Source organism: Nicotiana tabacum, chromosome 8, assembly GCF_000715075.1.
Source record: "Nicotiana tabacum cultivar K326 chromosome 8, ASM71507v2, whole genome shotgun sequence".
In the NCBI taxonomy this organism is placed as follows: domain Eukaryota; kingdom Viridiplantae; phylum Streptophyta; class Magnoliopsida; order Solanales; family Solanaceae; genus Nicotiana; species Nicotiana tabacum.
This window is the reverse complement of record NC_134087.1, coordinates 180,099,418-180,125,315: the sequence shown is the minus strand read 5'-3', so window position 1 is coordinate 180,125,315 and position 25,898 is coordinate 180,099,418. Positions and strand designations below refer to the sequence as shown.

Here is a 25,898-nt window from a genome sequence, read left to right as displayed (position 1 = left end):
CGATATGCCCAAGGAAACTTCTCACTGCCTTGACTGAAGTAGGCGGTGGCAACTTCTCAATCACGTCAACCTTAGCTTAATTCCCTTACTGGACACTCGATGTCCTAAGACTATCCCTTTTTGTACCATAAAATGGCACTTTTCCCAGTTCAACACTAAATTTGTCTCCACACATCTTCTGAGCACTCTTCTTAAGTTGTGAAGACATTCCTCGAATGAATCTCCCACCACAGAGAAATCATCCATAAATACCTCCATAATGTCCTCCACCATGTTAGTGAAAATGGCTAACATGCACCGTTGAAATGTTGCCGATGCATTACAAAGCCCAAAAGGCATTCTCCGAAAGGCGAAGATGCCATATGGATAGGTGAATGATGTTTTATCTCTATCTTCGGGGGCTATTGAGATCTGATTGTACCCCGAATATCCATCCAAGAAACAGAAGTGAGATCGCCCAGCCAACCTGTCCAACATTTGGTTAATGAATGGCAAGGGAAAATGGTCCTTCCGGGTGGCTGTGTTTAATTTCCGGTAATCCATGCAAATATGCCATTTCGTGACTGTACGAGTCGAGATGAACTCGTTATTCTCATTTTGTACGACCGTCATTCCTCCCTTTTTCGGCACACATTGAACAAGGCTGACCCAATTGCTGTCAGAGATGGGGAAGATGATACCCGCATCTAATCATGTGATCACTTTCTTCTTCACCACCTCTTTCATATTTGGGTTCATCCTTTTTTGATGTTCTCTGGAAGGTTTGTGCCCTTCTTCCAAGAGAATCTTGTGCATACAAAAAGCTGGGCTGATACCCTTTATGTCCGCCATGGTCCAACCAATGGAAGTCTTACATTCTTGTAGCACCTGTAGGAGTTGCTCTACCTGCACATCTAGAAAACCAGATGATATAATAACAGGTAAAGTAGAATCAGGCCCTAAGAAAACGTACCTGAGGTGAGCTGGGAGCGGTTTCAGCTCCAGTTTAGGTGGTTCCTCTACTGATGGTTTTGCCGGTGGTGTAGCCCTCTTTTTTAACTCAAAGGACTCGAACTGAGGTTCCCTCTTCCAGAATCCTTGGCCTTCGAGTGTCATGACCCACTCTGCCAACCCTTCACCATCCATCTCCTCTATTCAATGGATCTTTAGCAGTTAGGGTCTCATCATCTTCATGTAGTATCACATCTACTGCCTCCACTAGGGAGCAATTAGCATATTCACTGGGTCTCCTCATTGATTGCTGAATGTTGAATATAACTTCTTTATCGTTCAACCTCATTTTTAATTCCCCAGTTTCACAATCGATCAATGCTCTCCCCGTGGCTAAGAATGGCCTACCCAGAATGATGGGTATCTCCTCATATACCTGACAATCCAAAATAACAAAGTCTGCAGAGAATACAAACTTACCCACTTGTACCAACACATCATCAAGAATCCCTGTCGGCCTTTTAACCGTACGACAGACAGTTGTAGAAGCATCGAAGTAGGTCTAGCTCTGCCAATGCCCAGTTTGGTATATATGGCCAGAGACATCAAGTTTATGCTGACTCCTAAGTCACATAATGCCTTTGCAAAGGCATAACTCCCAATAGTGCACAGAATAGTGAAACTACCTGGGTCAGACATCTTTTGAGCCATGGGTCTTGTCACAACTACACTGCATGTCTGTGTCAGAGTTACTGTAAATAGGTCCTGAAAGTCAAATTTTCGTGACATTAGATCCTTCATCATCTTTGCATAGCCTGGCATCTCCCTCAAAGCATCCATCAGAGGAATATTCAATTGAATTTGACGAAGCATCTCCATGAATTTCCTGTATTGATCTTCCTTCTTTTGTTTTGCCAGTGTCTGAGGGAATGGTGCAGGTATCACCCTTTGTGCACTGCTTGTTGGCTTCTCTCTATTGGGGTTCTGTGTCACAAGAGGTACCACCTGTTCTACAACTTGTTCACTCTCATTAGCCTTACCCTTATCATCCTGAACCTGTTCAACCACTACTTCAGTAAGTTCTGCTGATTCATTTACCTCCAATGGAATTAGAGTGGCTGGCGTAGTCTCTTTGCTGGATTGTGCAACTTCTTGCTCCCTGTCTAAATCTCTCCCATTCCGGAGACTTACTGCCATCAACCGATTCAGGTTTTGCTCCTATGGGTTAATGTTCGTGTCCGCTGGCAATGTTCCCTGGGGGCGGTTGTTTAAGGCCATGGACATCTGCCCCAATTGAGTTTCAATGTTCTTTATTGTTGAGTCATGCACTGCCAACTTTTCCTGCATCTTACCATTTGTTCCAATGAGTTGTTGAAGCATACCCCTGATCTCTACCATGTTGTTATCTTGTTGCTGAAGAGGTGGCTGATATGTCAACTGTTGCTGGTTCTATTGCAGATAGCCTTGTTGTCTCTGATATGGCACCATTTGTCCTTGGGGCTGCTTACCTCCAAGTTGTGGCATGTTTGGTCTACTGGGGATTTGGTGCCGGTCTCCATTGTTATCCTCCTTGTCTCTGACCCCCAAAGTTGTTGACATAATTCATATCCTCTTTTAACCCTTGGTTGTCACCTTCTCCACTCCATGAACACACATAAGACTGATTACTGCAGGGTGTACACAGTCCTCCATTTGTTGTGTCAATGATATGCACTTGCTTTGTACCCATCTCATCAATCTTCTTTGTCAATATACTCATCTGAGTCATGAGTGTGGCTATGTTCTCTGCATGCGAATTATTTGGATCAATAGGAACTAAATGCACTATTGGTGCCAGTGTTGCACCTCTCGTTATCTACCCCGAATTCTGGGACATCTTGTCAAGAAGGATTTTGCACTTGGTGAATGTCTTACTCAAAAATGCACCCCCAGCTAAAGCATCTACATTGGCCTTTAGATTGTCTGCTAACCCCATATAGAATCTCTGACCGAGCATCTGGTCTGGAATACCGTGGTGGGGACACTTCACTAGTATTCCTTTGAATCTTTCCCAAGTTTCCTGCAAGGTCTCAGTAGGCTGCTGCTTGTACTGCAATATCTCATCGATCTGTCTTGCAGCCTTGTTGGGCAGGTAAAACTTGTTCAGGAACTGCTTGACTAATTCCTCCCAGGTGACAATGGAATTTATTGGGAGCGAATTCAGCCAAGTTCGAGCTTCCCCAGTCATAGAGAACGGGAACAATAACAGTTTGATAGCTTTTGGGGTCACATTTGGCTGCCTTTGGGTCACACAAATTGGCAGCAAATTTTTCAAGTGTTGTTGAGGGTCTTCAATGTCTGACCCGGAGAACTATCCCTTACTCTGCAGAAGATGCAGCATGTTGTTGGTAATCTGGAATGTCCCCGCTTGTATTGGGGGCACAAAAATGGCAGTGGCCAGGATGTCAGCTGTTGGTTGTGCCCAATCATAAAGTGCAGCTTCTAGCACAAGAGGTGCCACCACTATGACGTTTGGGTCAGTTGGCTCATCCCTGATGTTTTCGTTGACGTTATTTACGTCACCCATGTCAATTTCAAGTTGGCGTGTTTGTTGTGATTGTTTGTTCTTCTTGTTGGTACGGTTCAATGCCCTAAATATTTTTTCGGGGTCTGAAAGTCCTTCAAGCAGTTCGTCAGTCTTCGAATTTCTAAGCATACACCTGAATTCCACAAGAGTTCAAACGTGAGAATTTCAATGAAAAATATGGTTTAAAAACCTTAGAAAATTGATCTAAACTAATAATTCTAGCACTACTTCTAAGTTGTAATAAATAGCACCGTTAATTACCCGACAACAACGCCAAAATTTGATCACGCCCAACTATGCCTTTTAAAAGACAAAGCGGTCATTGCAAATATAATCCGGTTTTAAGTCCGAAGTCGAATCCTCAGGGAACTAACTTATCTATTACAACTCTGGCAATGCTATTATCAATTCAAACAATTTCCAGATGCAAGATTTTTATCAATAACAATTGGGTTTTTATTTACTACTTCAAATTATATTAAAAATAACAATATGTTAAATCAAAGATAATTCAATGGTAAAAAGGTCCAGGGCATTGGTTTCCCCAATTGCTAGTTTAAGTCTTAACTCTTTTGCTATAATCTCGCCATAATACTCTATGAGGATTATGAGCTATGGGTTATCGTAATTATCTCTCGATCAACTACGATAATATACTAGAGCATTCTCTCGAACTATTCTAGCTGATAATTTGTGCAACTCTCAATTATCCCACCAAAATTTCGTTATCTCTAACCCTACTTTTAAGCTCAAGTAATGAATCTCTTCAATTACCCAAAAGTGGTGTTGTTCAACAACAGTCTAATCTAGTATTCTTTCTCAAGCAACACAAGGCAATTAAACACGATTAATCAAGGGCCCATTCAATTAATCACCATGCAAAACGTAGTTGAACAATCATATAATAAATCCGGCTCGATTATAACAAAGTTGAGTCAAAACTTCATCCAACAATTGGTTCCATCAACCCTAGATCAAATGTTTAGCTACTCATAACTAAGCAAGATAAAACTACTAAATTGTTCATAATGTGTAATTGCAACAATAAAGAGAAGATACAAAAACTCTAATGTTTGGTCGTTCTTCTCACACTTGTTCTTGCCTCCAAAGTAGTTTAAAAACAAGTTTGAAACTTTCTTGGGCGAGCTTCTTGAGTTTATAAGGGTTTGGAATAAGTTTTCCCCGAGTTACACTTTGGTCCCAAAATTTCTGGCAACTGCACAGTTCACCGCGTTGCGACAGAACGTGGCGCGACCGCGGTGGGAGACAAACATTCTGGCTCGCGTCTTTAGCCTGCTGCGGTCCAGTCGCGGTGGCTTCAAGCCCAGACCTCTTTTTGCTTCTTTCCGCTCGGGTGCTTCTTGATTGAACGATTTTTTCACATTATTGACTCCAAACACTCCATAGTTCTTCCTAACTTGGATTAGTCCCTGCGAAGCAAAAGAACACCAATTAAGGCATTTTGTTATCATTTAACCTATAAAACAACAATAAAACATGGTATAATTAGGGTGTAAATATCGTCTATGTAACTTATTATCAACTACTAATATAGTTTATTAATACTGAAAAATACATTCGTGATTAATTTATTTTAGTTGACTGAGTGCATTTCTCGATAGTTATTTGTTCAAAACTATGCCAATTTTTATGAGGTTATTGTTGTCGTTAATACGTGGAAAGATCAATTAACTTGCAACTTAAGACAAACATTGCAGTCAACAGAATTGAACTAGAAGGTGAAAATACTGACCCCTTTTGTTAATTAATCACTCACTAAGTCACTATAGATCCTTTAAGGACGACGAACAAAATTGCCAAACCGGCTAGAAAACTACTAAAGATTACGGTGGAATAAATATTCTTTTATTTTAAATTAAATAATAAATATTTTGAATTTAAGTTCTGTGAATAAAATTGCTTTTCATAGAAAGAGTTTTATTTTCAAAGTACAAACATCCAACACAAACTTAATAACCAATTTGGTCCAACGGCGAATACCGAACATCGAATAAAAAACAAAAACATTGTCAATCAGAAAGACTTATGGCATGAGATGCCCCCACTCTTTTAATTACTAATTAGGACATCTGAATAGGAGAGTGATGTGTACCTATTTACACCCATATATTTTCTTGGTCTTAATTCAAAGTTATTGTGATTATATTGACAAGTATGACGTGGTGTATTACTATATTTCTTTTATATTGGGTTATGGTCAAGTCTACTGGTCAAATTAAATCAAGCCACCTTCAAATTACTCCAAAGAAATAAGTTTGAACATTTGTATATGTCAACAAGCTGATAATTAATTTATATTTTTTCTATTGAATTACTCATGTAATTTGTTTTGACTATATATGCTGTTTTTGTTATGTTGATAAAAAGGATCTTTCTATTTTTCATTCCTTTTTTTAAAAAAATAATTAAAAGGGTAGCGGAGGAACAACAACAATAATATATTCAGTGTAATCTCACAAATAAAGTCTGCCGAAGGTGTCAGTAGAGGAAACACAAGTAAAATGGAAATGTTTACACTATTCGAATGGGATTCATCTGGGAACTTTTGAGTAATTAAAATTAAATATTTATTTTTTTATTATTCCATAAATTTTAATGTGAAGACTTTTTTTGATCTTTAAATAAAATCTGATTCTATCGTTGCAACAAAATATGAAGACTTTTTTTGGTCTAAAAAGAATCTTCTATCAATTTTATTATGATAACCGATATCCAGTGTGAACACATGTCGTGGAAATTTTCCATCTAATTGCTAATTGATTATGTGTGAGACTTTCTTTACAATCAAGATTCCTTGAAATTTCCTATAGTTTTGAATAAATAACTCCCTGTATATGTGCTTCAATTAATAAAGTTTTCCAGAATTCAAATCTAAATTTAGTACTATAAAAATATTATCCAATTAAGCTTATTCGCAAAAATAGTTGGTTTAATCAAGGGTAAAACTATGATTCATCACACAATTACACTTGTGCAAATAGATCAAAAACAATTTTCTTATGTATATGATAAATATTGAATTTAGCTTTTTGATATAAGAGAAAACTTATCGTTTAGAGATAGAGGTGGTTAAAAGTTACTAGTTTAGATTTGATAAAATTTCTAATTGGTTTAATAACTTCTCTATTACCAAAAACTTCTCTATTATCATCGATGCGAGTACCAGAAATCAGGTAGAAAACCAAAAACTTCTCTATTACCATTTGGAGGTGCAACATGTACACTAATTTTTTTTGCTTTTCGTTCGGTGTTTGTTGGGGCTTCGATTAATCCAGATTTATATCGCGTAAGGCCTATTAAAAGAGGAATACTTCCTATCATATTTTCTTTTTCATTCTTAGGATTCAAATTTGAGTGGTCTCATTAAGAGTAAAGAAACTCCTACCGATCCCATACTAGAAACGTTGGAGGTACGTACATTAAGCTCCCGTTTGACCATAGATTTGTTCATGAAATACAATCAGTTTATGAAAAAAACTTGAGAGTTTTTTTCAAGTTCCTAAAATTTTGTTTAGGACAGTTTTTGGGTGAAATTTTTTCTTCCACTCATAAAACTTCAACTATAATTTCAAATAATATACATGTCCAAACACAATTTCAACTTTCAAAAATTATTTTTCAACTTAACTTCAAAAACTTTTTTTCTCAAATTTCAATCAAATTTATCTCCAAAACTTAGCTAAAACATACTACTAGTTCCTTATTAGAGAAAGCTCGCTAGCATGCATGTGGACAAGTTGGTTCAATGAAACCAATGCAACTTCGTGTAATGTGCAGAGCCAAGGGAGCAATGAATATTTAACTCAATTTGCTTTCTTTGACTCCATCTCTGGTCATTCTAGACTGCTTGATTGATTACGACGGTCAACTCGTCCTTAATATATCCATCTTGTCAATCTTTTTGCCAGCCCTCCTCCTACTATAAATATGTACTACATATAAATCTTATCCTCAATTATATAACACCAGCACTTCTCCCTTTCCATTTATCCAAGAAATCATCTTCTCCCAAAATATTCAAAGGAAATATTATTAAGTATTCGATATTTGATATTTACTAATTCAGAAATACAATTGTCGAAAGAACTAAGGAAACACAAAGACATGTCAAGAGGAAGAAATGGCAGAGATCAGGTGAAGGTGGTGATAATAAACACAGAATATATAGAGACTGATGCTAGAAGTTTCAAAACAGTAGTGCAGAAACTAACTGGAAAGGATGCAGCAGCAGCAGCTACTTCAGTTCAAAATTCTGGTGTGAAAATGTCCAAGTTCAAGTCTAATAATCCTACTTTAGGAAGGGGAATGTCATTCAAGTTGGATAACTTGCTGAAATTAGAGTTGCCTTCTTTCGACAACCTTTTTACCCTTTACGCAGAAGAAGATCAAATATGTTCTTAACATAAAAACTTTTGTGCATATTGCTGCTAGCTTTTTCTTAATTACTTCTTGATGGCGTGCAATATATATAACAGTGGAATAGACTGCTTGTCTAAATTGTCTTTTCATTCTATTTCTCTCGGCTTTCCTCAACTTCTTTGGTACTTTCAGTTTAGTTATACTTCCCTAATTACAACAACAACAACAACCCAGTGTAACCCAGTATACAACAACCCAATATACTTCCCTAATTACATTCTTTTAATTTATTCAAAAAAAAAAAAAAGATGGGATTCGGGCGAATAAGACTGAAAACATCCAATTTTTGGTGTAAAATATATAGGAATATAATGCTCTCTTTTATTTTAAGATAATATATATGTACATATATATAATCAGTTACGTTGAAGCTTTAAATGGGGTCAAAGAGATTCTTTAGTCGATACTCGGTAGAGAATAGAGATCATTTTCCATTTTCCTAATATGAGAAAATTTTTTGTTTAGGGAGAAAATATATCGGATTTAGTTTATAACTCGATGGTCAATGAACTTATGGCGTGTTACTCGAAAAATAAATTGCTTTCGCCCTATCCACTTTCTTATTGCTGTTTGTGAAAGAGTGTGGCTCTTTAGTTAATTACGAACTGGAGCACATAAGGACTATTATAAGAAAAATAAAATGAGTATAGATTTTTGGTCAAACTTGTAAATTATTTTCCTATGTATGTGTGACCCAATAGGTCTAAGGCCCATAATTAATATTTAATTAATTATCAAATCTCATCCGTCCGATCGGTTACTTGATGGATGTACCGGATTAAGTGAGAACCTCTATAAATTGGTCCTCTCCCCACCCATTAGGGTTACCGTATTTTTATTTTCTCTTCCATCTCTAAAGGCGGCGGTAACAAAAAGTTAGGGCAAGGGGCGAGAAACCAGTTTTTGAATTAACGCTTCCGCTTCAAGATAATGGATTCTGCTTCAGGTATGATTTCTATGGCAATTACATGTAAGATTATCATGTTCAAGATCCTGATATGAATTAAAGTTTATGCTTACATGTGGTATCAGAGCCTGGATTTTTGAATTGATAATCTTCGCAAACGAATTTTTTCATATTCATGAACCGCTTCAAAAATCATGTGCTATCATTAATTACAGAATCATGTCTTTAACTTTTGACAATATTTTACTATAGTTGAACAGATTTGAGGTTTGAACACTAAAGGTTTATAATTCCGTGTCTTTAGTATATAAGTGAATTTGGACTAATTTTCGTTGATCTAAAAGTCCAAACCAATATCATCCATTGTTGTTCACTGTTTTAATTGGTTAAAACTTGATGTTTGTTATTATTCTCCAAAAGTGGCTTGAAAATATTTTTCCAGTATAGAACAAGTTTGGTGTCAGAAGTTGCGTTAATGTGCAAGAATTTGATGAAACATGAATAATTTGTTTTGGGCTATTAAGTTGGTGAAACCATTTATTATCTATTTTATGTATGTGATTAATGTTTATATAGTTTGTTAGTCACTAAAGTGATCAAACTATTCACATACATAAAATATTCTGATATTTATTTTATGTGTGCATTTATGTTTATATAGTTTGTTAGTCGCCAAAGTGACCAAACTAGTATGTTTAGAAATATGCATACATAAAATTATAGTTTATCCATGAAATTAATGAAATGCCTATAATTTAAAAATAGTGGATAAATTAATTTTCATTATTGCTAGAACTTAAGGATTTACCCAAAGGTGCATCAATTATTCTATGAATAGTGAATATGATGAGGTAAATTAATATTCTTAGTCAAATATATATTGTCTGTCCAAAGATGACATATATATTTGGTTAAAAATATTTAATTACCTATTAAGACTAAATGGCATTTAAATTATGATAGTGTGTCATAGTATCTACCCAAAGGAGAATTGCGATATGCTTTAACTGTTTTGTTGAATCCATATTGATTTGTGAGCATGTATTATCTATTTTGCAGCTATTCCTTTTCATTCGCTTGCTTCGTCTATTACTATGTTCAATGGATTGAACTTCTCTGAATGGCGTGAACAAGTCCAGTTCCACTTAGGTGTGATGGATCTTGACTTGGCTCTGCTGAATGATAAGCCCGCTGCCATTACTGATTCGAGCTGTGCGGATGAGAAGTCTTTCCATAAAGCATGGGAATGCTCTAACAGGCTAAGCCTTATGTTTATGCGAATGAATATTGCCAACAACATTAAGAGTACTATTCCACAAACAGAAAGTGCCAGGGAATAACTGACGTTTGTGGAAGAACGTTTTCGTTCTGCAGATAAGTCTCTCGCTGGTACACTAATGGCTAAACTCACGACCATGAAGTTTGATGGGTCGCGTAGTATGCAAAATCATATCATCGAGATGACTAACATTGCAGCAAGACTTCAGACCTTGAGGATGAAAGTGGATGACTCCTTCTTGGTTTAGTTTATTCTGAACTCGTTACCTCCTGAGTATGGACCTTTTCAAATTAACTATAACACTATTAAGGATAAGTGGAATGTTAGTGAATTGTCCAGTATGCTTACTCAGGAGGAGTCGAGACTTAAGAAACAAGGGAATCATTCAATTAACCTCATGGGTCAAGGAGCTGGTAAAGGACTTAAAGTGAAGGCCAACAAGTTCAAGAAGAAGAAAGCACCTGCTAAAGCTCAACAGGATGCTAACAAGGAACATAAGGCAGATACGTGTCGTTTCTGTAACAAGGAAGGACACTATCAGAAAGATTGCCTGAAACGTAAAGCTTGGTTCGAAAAGAAAGGTACAATTAGTGCTTTTGTATGTTTCGAATCAAATTTAGTAGAAGTTCCTAATAATACTTGGTGGCTTGATTCTGGTGCAACTGCTCATGTATCTACTACGTTGCAGGGATTCCTTACGATCCAAACTACAAATCCAAATAAGGATTTCTTGTTCATGGGAAATCGTATGAAGGCTCCAATTGAAGGCATAGGGACTTATCGTTTGATCATGGAGACTGGACGTCACCTTGATCTATTACAGACTCTTTATGTACCTTCAGTTTCTAGGAATTTGATTTCTCTTTCAAGACTTGATGTTTCTGGATTTGATTTAAAGTTTGGAAATGGATATTTCAATTTATATAAGAATGCTATTTTTTATGGTTCTGGCTTTCTCAGTGATGGTTTATATAAATTGCAACTCGATATTGGTTTTTCTGAATCCCTTCTTAGTGTTCAACATAATGTTGGAATTAAACGTAGTTCACTAGATGAAAGTTCTGCTTACTTGTGGCATAGACGTTTAGGTCATATATCCAAAGAAAGGTTACAAAGATTAGCAAAAAATGAGATTCTTCCGAATCTAAATTTTACTGATCTTACTATATGTTTGGATTGCATTAAGGGAAAGCAAACCAAGCATAGTAAGAAAGGTGCCACAAGAAGCACCCAGCTTCTTGAAATTATACACACCGATATTTGTGGACCTTTTGATGTTCCATCTTTTGGTGTAGAGAAATATTTTATCACTTTTATCGATGATTTTTCACGTTATGGATACATCTATTTGCTGAAAGAAAAATCTCAAGCAGCAGATGCTCTCAAAGTGTTTGTTAATGGGGTTGAAAGGCAATTAGATAAAAAGGTGAAAATCATTAGGTCAGATAGAGATGGTGAATATTATGGAAAATATAATGAATCAGGACAATGTCCAGGTCCATTTGCAAAGTTCCTCGAGGAACGTGGCATATGTACACAGTATACTATGTCAGGAACACCTCAACAAAATGGTGTTGCAGAAAGGCGCAATCGAACACTTATGGATATGGTTAAGAGCATGATAAGTAATTCCTCATTACCCAAATCATTGTGGATGTATGCTCTTAAAACCGTTGTATATTTATTAAACAAGGTTCCTAGTAAGGCAGTTCCAAAGACCCCTTTTGAACTATGGACAGGAAGAAAACCTAGTTTAAGGCACCTGCATGTTTGGGGTTGCCCAGCGGAAGCTAGAGTTTATAATCCACAAGAAAAGAAATTAGATTCTCGAATAGTAAGTGGTTACTTTATTGGTTACCCAGAGAAATCTAAAGGGTATGTGTTTTACTGTCTAAACCATAGTTCGAGAATTGTTGAAACCGGTAATGCAAGATTCATTGAGAATGGTGAAGTTAGTGGGAGTGTTGAAAAGCAAAGTGTGGAAAGTAAAGAGGTGAGGGTCAATATTCTATTACCCAAAAATGTGCCTACTTCCACACAAATACCAAATATTGTTCCAATTGTTGAAGAACACTTTGACAATACCGAGCAACATTTGGATGAAACACTTCATGAAGAAACTAACTCACAAATATCTGACACAAATGAACCACAAGAAATGCCATTAAGAAAATCTCAAAGAGTTAGAAAATCAGCTATTTCGGATGATTACGTGGTTTTATTTGCAAGAGTCAGATTTTGACATTGGTCTTAATAAGGATCCGGTTTCATTTTCACAAGCCATAGAAAGTAATGAGTCTGAAAAATGGATTGATGCCATGAAGGAAGAGTTAAAATCCATGGAATACAATAAAGTCTGGGATCTTGTTGAATTGCCAGAAAGTTCTAAGAGAATCGGCTGTAGATGGGTCTTTAAGACCAAACGCGATTCAAATGGCAATATTGAGAGATACAAAGCCAGACTTGTTGCCAAGGGTTATACTCAGAAAGGAGGCATTGATTATAAAGAGACCTTTTCGCCGGTCTCAAAGAAAGAATCGTTGAGAATTATTATGGCTTTGGTGGCTCATTATGATTTAGAGTTACACCAAATGGATATGAAAATTGCCTTTCTTAATGGAGACCTCGAGGAAGAAGTTTATATGGACCAACCAGAGGGTTTCGAAACTAAAGGAAAAGGTCAAATGGTGTGTAAACTGAAGAAGTCAATATATGGACTTAAACAAGCCTCACGACAATGGTATATAAAGTTTAATGATACCATAACATCTTTTGGATTTGTGGAAAATACCGTTGATCGGTGTATATACCAAAAAATCAGTGGGAGCAAGTTTATATTTTTAGTCCTATATGTTGATGATATTCTACTTGCTGCTAATGATTTAGGCATATTGCGTGAGACTAAAGATTTTCTCTCTAGGAATTTTGAAATGAAAGATATGGGTGAGGCATCTTATGTGATAGGAATAGAAATATTCCGTGATAGATCACAAGGATTATTGGGATTGTCTCAAAAAGGCTATATCGAAAGAATTCTAGAGAGATTCAACATGAATAATTGTTCAGCAGGAATTGTTCCAATTCAAAAAGGGGACAAATTTAGTCTTATGCAATGCCCTAAGAATGATGTAGAACGAAAGGAAATGGAATCAATTCCTTACTCTTCAATTGTTAGTAGTCTGATGTATGCTCATACTTGCACAAGACCGGATATTAGTTTTGCGGTCGGAATGCTAGGAAGATATCAGAGTAACCCAGGAATTGATCATTGGAAAGTTGCAAAGAAAGTTTTGAGGTACCTGAAAGGAACGAAGGATTACATGCTCATGTATAGGAGATCCAAGCATTTGGAAGTTGTTGGATACTCGGATTCAGATTTCGCTGGATATATTGACACTAGAAAATCCACGTTTGGTTATTTGTTCCAATTAGCTGAAGGAGCAATATCGTGGAAGAGTGCCAAACAGTCTGTTATTGCTACATCCACGATGGAAGCAGAATTTGTGGCATGTTTTGAAGCCACAATTCATGCATTATGGCTGCGAAACTTTATTTCAGGACTTGAGGTTGTCGACACCATTACCAAGCCGCTGAAAATTTACTGTGATAATTCTGCAGTAGTATTCTTCTCCAAGAACGATAAGTACTCCAAAGGTGCCAAACATATGGAATTAAAGTACTTTACCGTCAAGAATGAAGTTCAGAAACAAAGAGTGTCACTTGAGCATATTAGAACTGATCTCATGATTGCAGATTCATTAACGAAAGGTTTACAACCAAAGATATTTAAAGAACATGTACATATAATGGGTCTTGGCTGTATTTATGACTGATGTATTTATGATGTTTTGACACTCTGAGCTCATTTATATGTTTCTGATATACATTAGTGATTTCTTGTTTCTCATAATGGTGTACACATTATTGTTTTGAGATATTACAGGATAAGTCTCAATGAGATATTATTGTGGACCATAATATTTTATAGCTTATGGACCTGGTACAATGAGTTGCTAATGTTGTGGTATATGGAAGGGAGTATGTAGACAAATTATATATAACCGCCATAACTCACATTTAGTAGTTTATCGTATTATGGTATTTATGATGGACATTATAGAAGAGATTTGTTTATGCGCAACTAATGTTCCTATAGTAAATATTAATATTATGTGATTATTGGGCCAAGTGGGAGAATGTAAATTATTTTCCTATGTATGTGTGACCCAATAGGTCTAAGGCCCATAATTAATATTTAATTAATTATCAAATCTCATTCGTCCAATCGGTTACTTGATGGACGTACCGGATTAAGTGAGAACCTATATAAATTGGTCTTCTCCCCACCCATTAGGGTTACCGTATTTTTATTTTCTCTTCCATCTGTAAAGGCGGCGGTAACAAAAAGTTAGGGCAAGGGGCGAGAAACCAGTTTTTGAATTAACGCTTCCGCTTCAAGATAATGGATTCCGCTTCAGGTATATTTTCTATGGCAATTACATGTAAGATTATCATGTTCAAGATCCTGGTATGAATTAAAGTTTATGCTTACAAAACTTTGAAGGAAATTGATAGACCCTGAGCAGAGACTGCAAAGATAGGAAAAATTAAAAGAAACAACAAGAATTAGAAGCTGTTGAGATTGGTCTGATCTCTGAGATTATACTGTATATATAATGGGGCGGTGCGGGGCGGGGTTAGACATACAAGCGGGGCGGGCGGGTTTATACACATGCGGGTATGGGGCGGTGCAAGGCGGGTTAAAATAAAAGAAATTTAATTTTTGCGGGTGCGAGTATGAGTTTAAATTTTTACGACATTACAGTTTTTCAAGTTCTTGTGGTTGTTGTTATGGAATTTATTTCACATTTCCTTCATCTGTGATGGATGAACTAATAGGATCTTACTAATATGAACAAAATGCTTTAATTTTTTTTGACAAATTAACCATTTAGTAAATAGCTTTTGTAATTTGTTGTTACTATCTACCTTCTGCACAGGTTTTGGAAGTTATAGAATTGGTATATCGAGTGTCAGTTTTGGAATTGAACGCATCCCAGTGGAAAACTTTTAGCTTAAACTTTTTATTGTACTCGATAATTATGGAAAGATTGGCTTTTTTGCCGTACTGCATGCTTCATATGTTGCTATTGCATATTTCTTTTCATTATAAAATTATACTTTTTTAAAATATAATCGGTGAAAAAACTAGATATTTGACATTTGAAGATAAAAAATCTAAAATTTGATCGAAGAATTTCTCATGTTAGCCCTCATTTTTATAACCCGAAATAAAATGAGATTGACAATGACATTTAATTAATAAGCAAAAATAAAAATAAGACAAATTGAAAAGAAAAAAAGAATTGCGGGGCGGGACGGGGAAGGTGGATGCAGGGCGGAGCGGGTGAATGTAAGCTAAAATTAGAGCTATACGGGGTGGGGCGGGGCGGGGTGGGGCGGGTGGACGCGGATGTGATGCGAGACGGGGCGGGTTAAAAGAGCTATGCAGAGCAGGGCAAGTGGATGCGGGTGCGATGCAGGGCAGGTGGATACGGGTTAAAAGAGCTATGTGGGACGGGACGGGTGAAAGCGGGGTACGATGCGGGGCAGGTGGATGCGAGTTAAAAAAGCTATGCGAGACAAGGCGAGACGGATTAAAATTTTGCGGGTTAAGATAGAACTCACCCCGTACATCGCTTGCCATCCCTTGTACAACTTTACAATTATTAGGTACAGAAGTCCAACTGCAGTTTAATAAAAACATAACCATTATCCAAAGAAGAGAATGAAAGTGTTTGACTTGACATAAAGTTTAAAAAGGAATAAAGACTTTTGAAATTTGTAGTTACGTAATAAGCTATAGATATTTGTATGACTTTAATTATGGATAATATCAAAAGTTAAAACTTAAATTATTTTTAAATAAGGAGATATGACATTTTTTTTAGAGCAGCAAAAAAATGAAAAGTATGCTACATAAATTAAGAAAAAAATAGTAGCATTGATTAATCAAAAGAAAAGAGAATTAATTCATTCATGCTAGAGAGAGAGGAGAAACGTGTTCAAATCTGCTCTTCAACACTGGACATATTCCTCAGATCTGGGAGGAAATTTAAGGCTGAGAAATTTGATAGTATGTTGGTAACTGCGGTTCCAAAACTGTAACGACAATCAAACCTTTTTATAACAATCTTATTTGTTTCGATATTTTTTGACTGCTATAAAGAAGTGTTACATTGTTATAAAAGACATAGACTTATCACATAATATAAAAATTAGTTCCGAAAAAAACTTAATTTTTATAGTGAATAACTATTATACATAGGGATGTTGTTATAGAGAGGTCTGACTGTATCCATTTTCAGTTTACAGTGTGTAGAGTCGGATCTTAATTTTAAATTAAATTCTTACAAAATCGATTGCACATTTGAAACATGAGTTCAAAGTAAGAAAAAAAAAATTATATTCAGTTGAACTCATTGAGTAAGGCTCAGAATATGTGGTAGTAAAGTGTAATAGACACCAAATATAATGTAAAACAACAAATGAATTATCATATAATTAAGCCAAAAGAAAAACGAAAAATCTAAAAAATGTGTGTGTATACCAGGCCAATTATAAGAGTACTACGCTAAATAAAAAAGACAGTAGTAAATAGTACTACCAATTTTGAGACCTCAGTCACCAACAGACTACCATCTTCTTCTTCTTCAATTCTTCTTTTAATCTCTTTTCAAACTTTAACTTGTATTCATTTATCTCAAAATCTGATACCTTTTATTGAATACAAAATGTTAGAGGTACAGTCTTTAATCTAAAACAGAAAGTACGTACTTACATGGTTTGATTATATTGTACTACTGGTACGTCTAGCTATATCACCTCCTCATGAGAAGCACAGTCATCCGTTTTCGAATAGAAAATTTTCTCTCTTCAAAACAATGACTTAAAAGAGGAATTACCTTTATATATAAATCCATGATTAAGACTTTTTGCGGCTATCAATGTACCTTACCACAATAGATAGTCACTTTTTGTAAAATAATTTGAACAGAATGGTATATATTTTTTTTTCTTTTTAAAAAAAGCAAAAGAATATTTTCTTGAACTTTTGTAAAACCACTATAGATATTTCTTGAATGTTTTACAAAAGTTAACATATTTAGTAATATGAGTTGAGCTAATGAATAAAGTGAGGTGTCATATCACCAATCTCAATTACCTAATTGTTATTGTTATATTGTTTAACAAAAGTTAACACAAATTTCAAAATATTACCAAAAAGAAAATTAAAAATTATTTATTTTTAACTACAGGTCTCGAGTTTAAATTTTGGGAATGAAGTGACTGTTGGTAGGGAATACTTTTACTTCGAAGTGAGATTTTTCAATGCAAATTTTAATTAGTGGAGCCTCGAAACGAATATGAAATATCAATGATAAAAATATCATGTGTAAAGGCATTGGGAATTACTTGTTGGTGACATTGACGTACTACTAATACCATGATCTCCCTATTACATGATAAGATCAAATTTCTTGTCGGTGACTTTGTACTACTAACATTGTCGTGTTCCTATTCCATGAAAACTAAGAAGGCCAAATTTCTTTTGGTGACAATATCAGTGTACTACTTCAAATCTAGTAGTACTATATATCAAATATCAGTAGTGTACTGCTCCAGTTAGTAACATTGTCCCATTTTACCGGAAGATTTTATTTTGTGTCTCGTACAACTGACACTAATTGTATGTGGCAACTTTTTTGTCTCACAATTTTGTGGATTTAAATTTCTGTGAACCCATAAGTATAAGATTGAGGTCCACAAATTTGTAAGACAAAAATAAACCTCATACAACTAGTATAAATTATATGAGACACAAAATAAAACTTCTCCATTTTCCCAGATAGACAGGGATGGATCTATATGGTGGCAATGGGGAGAATGGGGAAACTAGTGGCAAGAGCAAAAAAATGTGGCTTTGCTCCGAATAGGCCGAGAAAAACTTTTTTTTTTTCCAGAAATGTTTTACTTTTTATCGGAACCAATGTTTGGCCAGATAAATTCAAATTTCACTTAAAATTCAATCTCGAAAATTTAAAAAAACTTCAAAAATATTTTACAAACTTTACTTCAGATCACTCACAAAAATTCAAAAAAACAACTCCAAATTGTATTCATCTTCAAACACAACTCTACAACAACAACAACAACAACAACCCAGTGTAATCCCACAAGTGGGGTCTGGGGAGGGTAATATGTACGCAGACCTTACCTCTACCCCGAGGGGCAGAGAGGCTGTTTCCAGGAGACCCTCGGCTCAAAGAGGCAACAAGAGACACTATATTAGTACTATCAATAGACTCATAATAAAACAACATAAAGTACCATAAAATCCATAACATAACATAAATACCATAAAAACAAAGTAACAACAATATAAGAGATATAGGAAATACGAGAAAGATGTAAGGTATTAATACACAGGAGATAAAGCCCATCATCAGTAGTTGATCAATAGCATCCTAAGACTACTTCCTAACTGGCTAGTCTCACTCTAGTGCGCTGTAACAAAGACATCACAATTTCCCTAACCTACCACCTTAATGCTCGATCTCCACAATTCCCTGTTTAGGGCCGTGTCCTCAGTAACCCTAAGTCGCGTCATATCCTGCCTGATCACCTCTCCCCAATACTTCTTAGGTCTCCCCCTACCTCTCCTCGTACCCACCACTGCCAGTCGTTCACACCTTCTCACCGGTGCATCAGTGTTCCTCCTCTGAATGTGCCCGAACCATCTGAGTCTTGCTTCCCGCATCTTGTCCTCCATGGGGGCCACACCCACCTTCTCTCGAATATCTTCATTTCTAATCTTATCCTTCCTTGTATGCCCGCACATCCACCTCAACATCCTCATCTCTGCAACTTTCATCCTCTGGATGTGTGAGATCTTCACCGGCCAACACTCGGTCCCATACAACATAGCAGGCCTAACCACTGCCCTATAAAATTTACCTTTCAGTAACAGTGGCACTTTCTTGTCACACAGGACTCCCGTCGCTAACCTCCATTTCATCCACCCCACCCCTATACGGTGTGTGACATCCTCGTCGATCTCCCCGGACCCCTGAATAAACGACCCCAGGTACTTGAAACTACCCCTCTTAGGGATGACTTGAGAATCAAGCCTCACTTCCACTCCCGCTTCCGTCGGCTCTGCCCCAAATTTGCACTCAAGGTATTCCGTCTTCGTCCTGCTCAACCTGAAACCTTTGGACTCAAGGGTGTGTCTCCAAACCTCTAACCTCTCGCTGACGCCGCGTCGTGTCTCGTCGATTAGAACTATGTCATCAGCAAATAGCATGCACCATGGCACCTCCCCCTGAATATGATGTGTTATAGCATCCATCACCAGGGCAAATAGGAAAGGGCTGAACGCAGACCCTTGATGCAATCCTGTAATAATCGGAAAATAATCTGAATCGCCTCCTGCTGTCCTAACCCGAGTCTTAGCTCCATCATACATGTCCTTAATCGCCCTAATGTAGGCAATCGGGACCCCTTTAGCCTCTAAGCATCTCCATAAGACCTCCCTAGGAACCTTGTCGTACGCTTTCTCTAGATCGATAAACACCATGTGGAGATCCTTCTTCTTATCCCTGTATTGTTCCATCGTCCTCCTAATAAGGTGGATAGCTTCTGTGGTAGATCGCCCCGGCATGAACCCGAACTGGTTGTCTGAAATAGACACCGTCCTTCGCACTCTCATTTCTACCACTCTCTCCCAGACTTTCATGGTATGACTTAGTAATTTAATACCCCTATAGTTGTTACAGATCTGGATATCGCCTTTGTTCTTATACAACGGGACCATAGTACTCCACCTCCACTCTTCGGGCATCCTCAAACACAACTCTAATTTTCAAATATCATTTTCACTTTATTTTTTTTCCGAAATTTCATAATTCTTATGGCCAAACACCACTTAATATAAATAGTTGTCTACTCAAACATTGAATGTGTAATATATGTATAATATGTATATTATAACTAATATAAGTACATTGCCTAAAAAATAAATAGTGAAACTGACTGGTTATTTATTGTTACGCCCCGCAATATTACGTCGATAATAAGTCATGTAGTATTATATTACGATGATATTACGCCTTGCAGTATTACATTACGATGATGTTACGCTTCGCAGTATTAAATTACGATGATGTTGCATCCTGTAGTATTGTACGTTGAATTTGTCGTAAGGTAATTGACATCAGTCCAAGGAAAAGATTATTTGGAAATTATAAGAATTATGTTATTTCAAATAAGTGATGAGTAAATTCGTGAAGGTGAGAGGGGAAGCAAGTCAAAGAGCGAATTTTCGTCCAAGTTTGGCATGTTGGAATAAAATACGGTTCGAGCTATAATACCCAACACTTATGGACTAGTACCATGCAAGGTACCATATGACCACGGTAGTATGATGTATAAAGTATATTAAAAATAAGTAGAATATTAAGTAATTTGAGACAATTCTTAATTATAGGGGTAATTGATTAGTTATCGAGTAGCGAAATATTACCTAGTTAATTAATTAATTATGAATAAGAACTAACTCCCCAACGTGGCAGCACACCCACCCCTAATAAATGATCCATAATGTCATTTGGTAATGTGGCAAAGTTTGAGAAATCTTTGGTTAAAGCACTAGAAATAATCTATATAAAATATTACAACTTAAAAGATATGTTTGGTCTTGAAAATGGATAACTCTTTTATCACTACTGATCTTGATCCAAAGACTTGCTTAAGCTTACGGGTGAAACCTAAGAATTTCAAGAATCACCTTATTCACTGCGAGACTTCTAATTTACAAACGAACGTGAATTAGCATTTAGCAAAGCAGTGGATTTTGAGCAAAAAAATTCATACAAAGTTACACTACGTAATAGCAACGTGATTTCGCAACTCTAAGGGAGCACAGTGTAATCTTTCTCAAGAATATTATACTGATTTTTCCCTACTCCAGGTATGTTAAGGCTAAGTTCTTCCTTCATTTTGCATGATCTCGTAATTACACGAGTTTAATAACGAGGCATGAAGAAAAATTCATATTTCGAAATTTACGTATATTTTCTTAGTCTTGTAAGTGATAATATTCTCCTTATCGGGACTTCGTATTCAATTGAGTATTTCCTTCTTCCAGTCAAGAGAGCAAAGAGTTTATCTATACAATATTAAAGTATTTTCATTACCATCGAGCTATAATTGATGGGCAGACCCCTATTGGGCAACCTCTGATCAGATAGTAAGTTATATATCAATCCTACTGTGGCCGAGCGCCTATAAGCGAGCCCAGTTGGTCGAGATACAAAGCCTAGTATGGTCGAGCACCTATGAGTGAGCCTACTACGACAGAGCAGTTATATATATACCGAGCCTTATATCTCTCTCTCTCTCTCTCTACTACGGCAGAGTAGTTATATATATATATATACCGAGCCTTATAGGGCCCGACAACTATTTTACTTACTATATTGAGAGAGCTGAGTCAGTATCAGTAGGTAAGCACATCTTCAGATTATCGTTGACTTCCAGCTACTTGTAGTTATTATATTATCAGTTCAGTTTCAGCTTTCAGTATATTACCTTACATACTCGGTACATTATTTCGTACTAACGTCCCTTTTTCTGGGGGCATTGCATTTCATGTGTGCATGTTCAGACAGACAGACATAAAGGCCTCCTCATTAAGTGTGCCTGGGTTCCGCTTGATCGGTAAGCTCCATGCCTTTCGGAGTTGCCGGGTCTAGAGCCTTATGTACATCTTGTATATATATGTATATATGCTATGAGTAGGTCGGGGAGTTGTTCCGATCACAGTATATCCATCAGTAGAGGCTTGTAGACATATCCTGTCAGTTAGTGCAGTATGTTGGGATTGCAGGCTATATATGTATATTTGGTTGGTTTGTCAGCTGTAATAATTATGACGGCCTTGTCAGCCCAGTTTTATATTGACGTTTAGTCAACATTCGCAGTTGTCTTGCAGTGTGGCCCATGGCCAAGGTATGACATCATATGTTCAGAGTCCCTTAGTTGCAAGTTGGCACACAAGGATAAGTGAGACACTGGGTGCCGGTCTCGCCCCCAGGTTCGGAGTATAACAAAAGTGGTATCAGAGCAGTTCTGTCCTAGGGAGTCTACAAGCCGTGTCTAGTAAAGTCTTGTTTATGGGTGTGTCGTGCACCCACTTATAAGCAAGAGGCTACAGGACATTTATGATTGTCACTCTTTCTTCTTACTCTAGATAGTGTGGTAGAGATCAATTGTAAGAACTAAATTTTCTAAACTGTATCTTATTCATAATACGACGATGCCTACATTTAGAAAGATGGTTGGTAAGAGATTGAATGCGACTGCGAAAGAGTTGAGTCAGAAGAACTCGGTGAGCTTTTGAAAAAAGAGCCTTAAGTCAAGAATATCTATCCACATTTATGGTGAAAGACGATGGGAGATTCAGATGATAAATACAAGTTTCAACAAGTAAAGGAAGAAAGGTGAAAGAGGGTACGAGGTACCCAGCTAATAAAAATTATCCTTATTTACCATTCAGGAAGAGAGATATAAGCACTTTGAGTTACCTTCAACAGTAACAGAGGTATGTATAACTGGTCACACCGATCTAAGTTATGCTCTATGAGAGCTAACAAATATGGTTTAAGAGAAGTACATAATATCACGATTCGGCTGGGGTTAAAGTGACCCAAAATGGTGGATGAATTATTTGCGTTAGTTGACATTGCCGAAGGATATTGCAAATGTGCTAATAGATCTCCATGTGAGACACCCAGATGGTGCACTATAAAATAGTACAACTAGATATGAGTACTATAAAAATAGGCACTAAAATCCTGGAAGGGATAAATATTACCTTAGTGTGACTCTCTTCCCTAGTAGAGCGAGGACGTTGAGAAACCCGAAGAGCCGATGAATGAAACAAGGGGAGCTAAAAGCAAAAGAATGTCTTGTTGAAGTTTTCACGAGAAAGGGATAGGCAGAAATATTAGCAGAGTAATGAGAAGAGAGATAAGGAAAAATTATGAGTAAGATGTGATACATGAATGACAACGATGGAAAAATAAAATGAAATGACAGTATTACATAGTCGATAATCAAGGAAAGGAAACAAATGAGGGGTGCCAGGCCTGGAGACAACAAAAGAGTATATGCCATACAGTCACTTCCTTATTTCGAGAAATAAGTTCGCGACTCTAATGTGATTAACAGAAGGGAAAGTTAGACCCCAAAGTAATAGAAATCAGTATGGACTGGTGAATAGGATAATCTAAACATGAATTAGGAACTGAGTAATTTGACAATAGTCAGCATCATGAGAATTTCAGATTGCGTTCCGGTAGTAATAGAATGGACAACAGAAGAAGATCCATGAGAAATTCAGAGAATGGTCATTTAGGAAGACGCGTCCCTAAAGCAAGAAATGTGAGCAAAGTTAAGCTTAAGGGAATGTATGTGCCAGTTACACTAAGTGTCACCATCGCGAGTAAGGAATTTTGTTATCCTTGGTACAAAAGGATTACCGCAAGGCGAGTAAGGGTTATCGATGATCTGAAAAGACACCGAAGATAAAGAGGTAAAACATGAATGATGTGGCATTAAGTCATAATTAAGTGGATCTTGTAACTATTGAATGATAAAGGAAGAATGCGATAAAAATAAAAAAGGGATGAGATTGCACTTATTCATATGTTACAGATATGCTATAATTCTAAAACATTATGTAAGCACGACGTCAAAAAAAGGAATTAAGGGTTCCTGCCTGAGATGTTAGTGATAGATAAGGAGCCAGTACGTGAGGTAAGTTAAGACAGAGGAAATAACCCAAAAAGGATTAAGCGGAATATGGATATGAGAATTGGCCAACGAGTCGTTAGTAGTTGATTCAGTAATAGCCTAGTCATGACTAGACAATAGGTTACAGACAAATCAACAGATCATGCAAGATAAATATAGTGAACCCCAACATGGAGAATTCAGCCCTGCAGTAATGTCATTATAATAATTGAGATATATTCTAATAGGAGTCGGGTTAGTTAAAGGTACCGTATAAGTATTACAGGGATAAAAGAAAGTGCCACTAGAAGACAATCAAAATATCAGTTCAGGAGCAACCCTACGACATGGAGGTAAGCAACTACAGATGATTATAGGCAAGGAAGGACATCAAAAGGTCTGTAATAAGCTCACAGCTTTACAAGAGTCGAGGGTTCTCCCTAAGTACTACAACGAAAGACTAGATGAGGAAATAAGCAAGAAAGCTACAACCTAAGCACAATAACCTAAAGAGGAAATGGTCATGTAATAAAGGACAGTGGCACCTACCGTGGCTAATGAACAGGAAGTAAAATTAAAAGTAATATTTGAGATCATATGAGTTGCACGAAACCTCCGACATGCGTGGGAACTAAGATAAGATAAGTATGCACACAACAAGGGGGCAGAAAGACCAGAAAAAATAATAGCTTATGTTAAGGAAAGCTAAGAAAGAATGAAAGGAATTATTCGATCAATGATCCCGAATTACTTCCGTTATGAATGTACTTAAGAGCTCGGATAAGCCATGCAGCATATATGTTGACAATCATATAGTTGTAGAAGACTCCGATATAAGTTAAAAGAAAGAATTGAGTCCAGGTCATAGACAAACGATTAAATTGTTAGAAGATTGTATCCTGAACATTTCATAGCGTCCATGAAAGGGCTAAAGTAATACCATGAGCCGCGGATCGGAAGATGGCTTAAGCCTACATAAAGGCTGATCAGAAGGAAGAGGAAATTAAAGAGTTACATCAATTAAGTAAATCAGGAGCATGATTATAGGACCCAGAAAGTTATTAAAAATCGTGATTGAGAATATTGCAGAATTAATCTTAATATCAAAGGTACAAGAGAGATAGTACAATAACTATATTTGATAATGGCTCTACGATAAAGCCAATTAGAAGAAGTACCAAACTCATAAGAAGTCGTTACGAAGCTCCTACCGACTTGTGTATACCCCAGAGGTGCAAGTATTATAATAGAGCTTCAAGTTGTGAACGTGAATTATACCTATGTGGAAGGGAGGTCATGAAAGAGATAAAAGATACAATGTAAAATTTTAAGGTAAGAAAGGTAAAAGTGAACAACGTACGAGATACTTAAATACAGAAGGTTGTGAATAGTCCATACTGTGGATAAAAGGCTAAGAAGTGCGGAGATTCAGTATCCAGGAATAATAGCAGCGTCGTCAGTGGCATACCTTCTAGTTTATGGATTCTAAGTACCGAAAGGTCTAATTAGAGAGTAAAGGAAGAGTTAGAGACGATGCGATGTCTCACTTGATGTTCCATAAAAGCATAAGGGAATCGATCGCAAGCTAATATATTATAGAACGACAATGTTTAGAAAGACAACAGTAAGGATGAGAAGAAAGCAAGTGAAAAGGTGACGAAAATGGATAATTCTTGGGATTAAACCCGTGAAAACAAAGGAACTGATGGTTCCTCTAAGTTATAGAAAGCACAATATAGCCTGAATGAACTCAAAAAATCTAAGACTAGTAGTATTTGTGAGGGTGTAATTGTGATAAATAAAGGATGACGTTTGGGCCTTCGCTTGAGTAATGATTTGAGGGGAAAAAAAAGGGGGAAGAAGATTTCATGAATTGTAAGGGACTAAAATACCCATATAAGGTGAATCACATTGGGATA

The 25,898-nt window shown here is 36.6% G+C and overlaps 1 long non-coding RNA gene across 1 annotated transcript; it reads right to left on the bottom strand.

Annotated features, from left to right (window-relative positions):
- Nucleotides 1-4,400: 4,400 nt before the first annotated feature.
- Nucleotides 4,401-17,114, bottom strand: LOC142162879 (uncharacterized). The gene is made up of 2 exons (XR_012694369.1): nt 15,811-17,114; nt 4,401-4,926 (listed from the first exon to the last, which is right to left on the bottom strand). It is a non-coding gene; the product is annotated as an uncharacterized LOC142162879 (long non-coding RNA).
- Nucleotides 17,115-25,898: the final 8,784 nt, after the last annotated feature.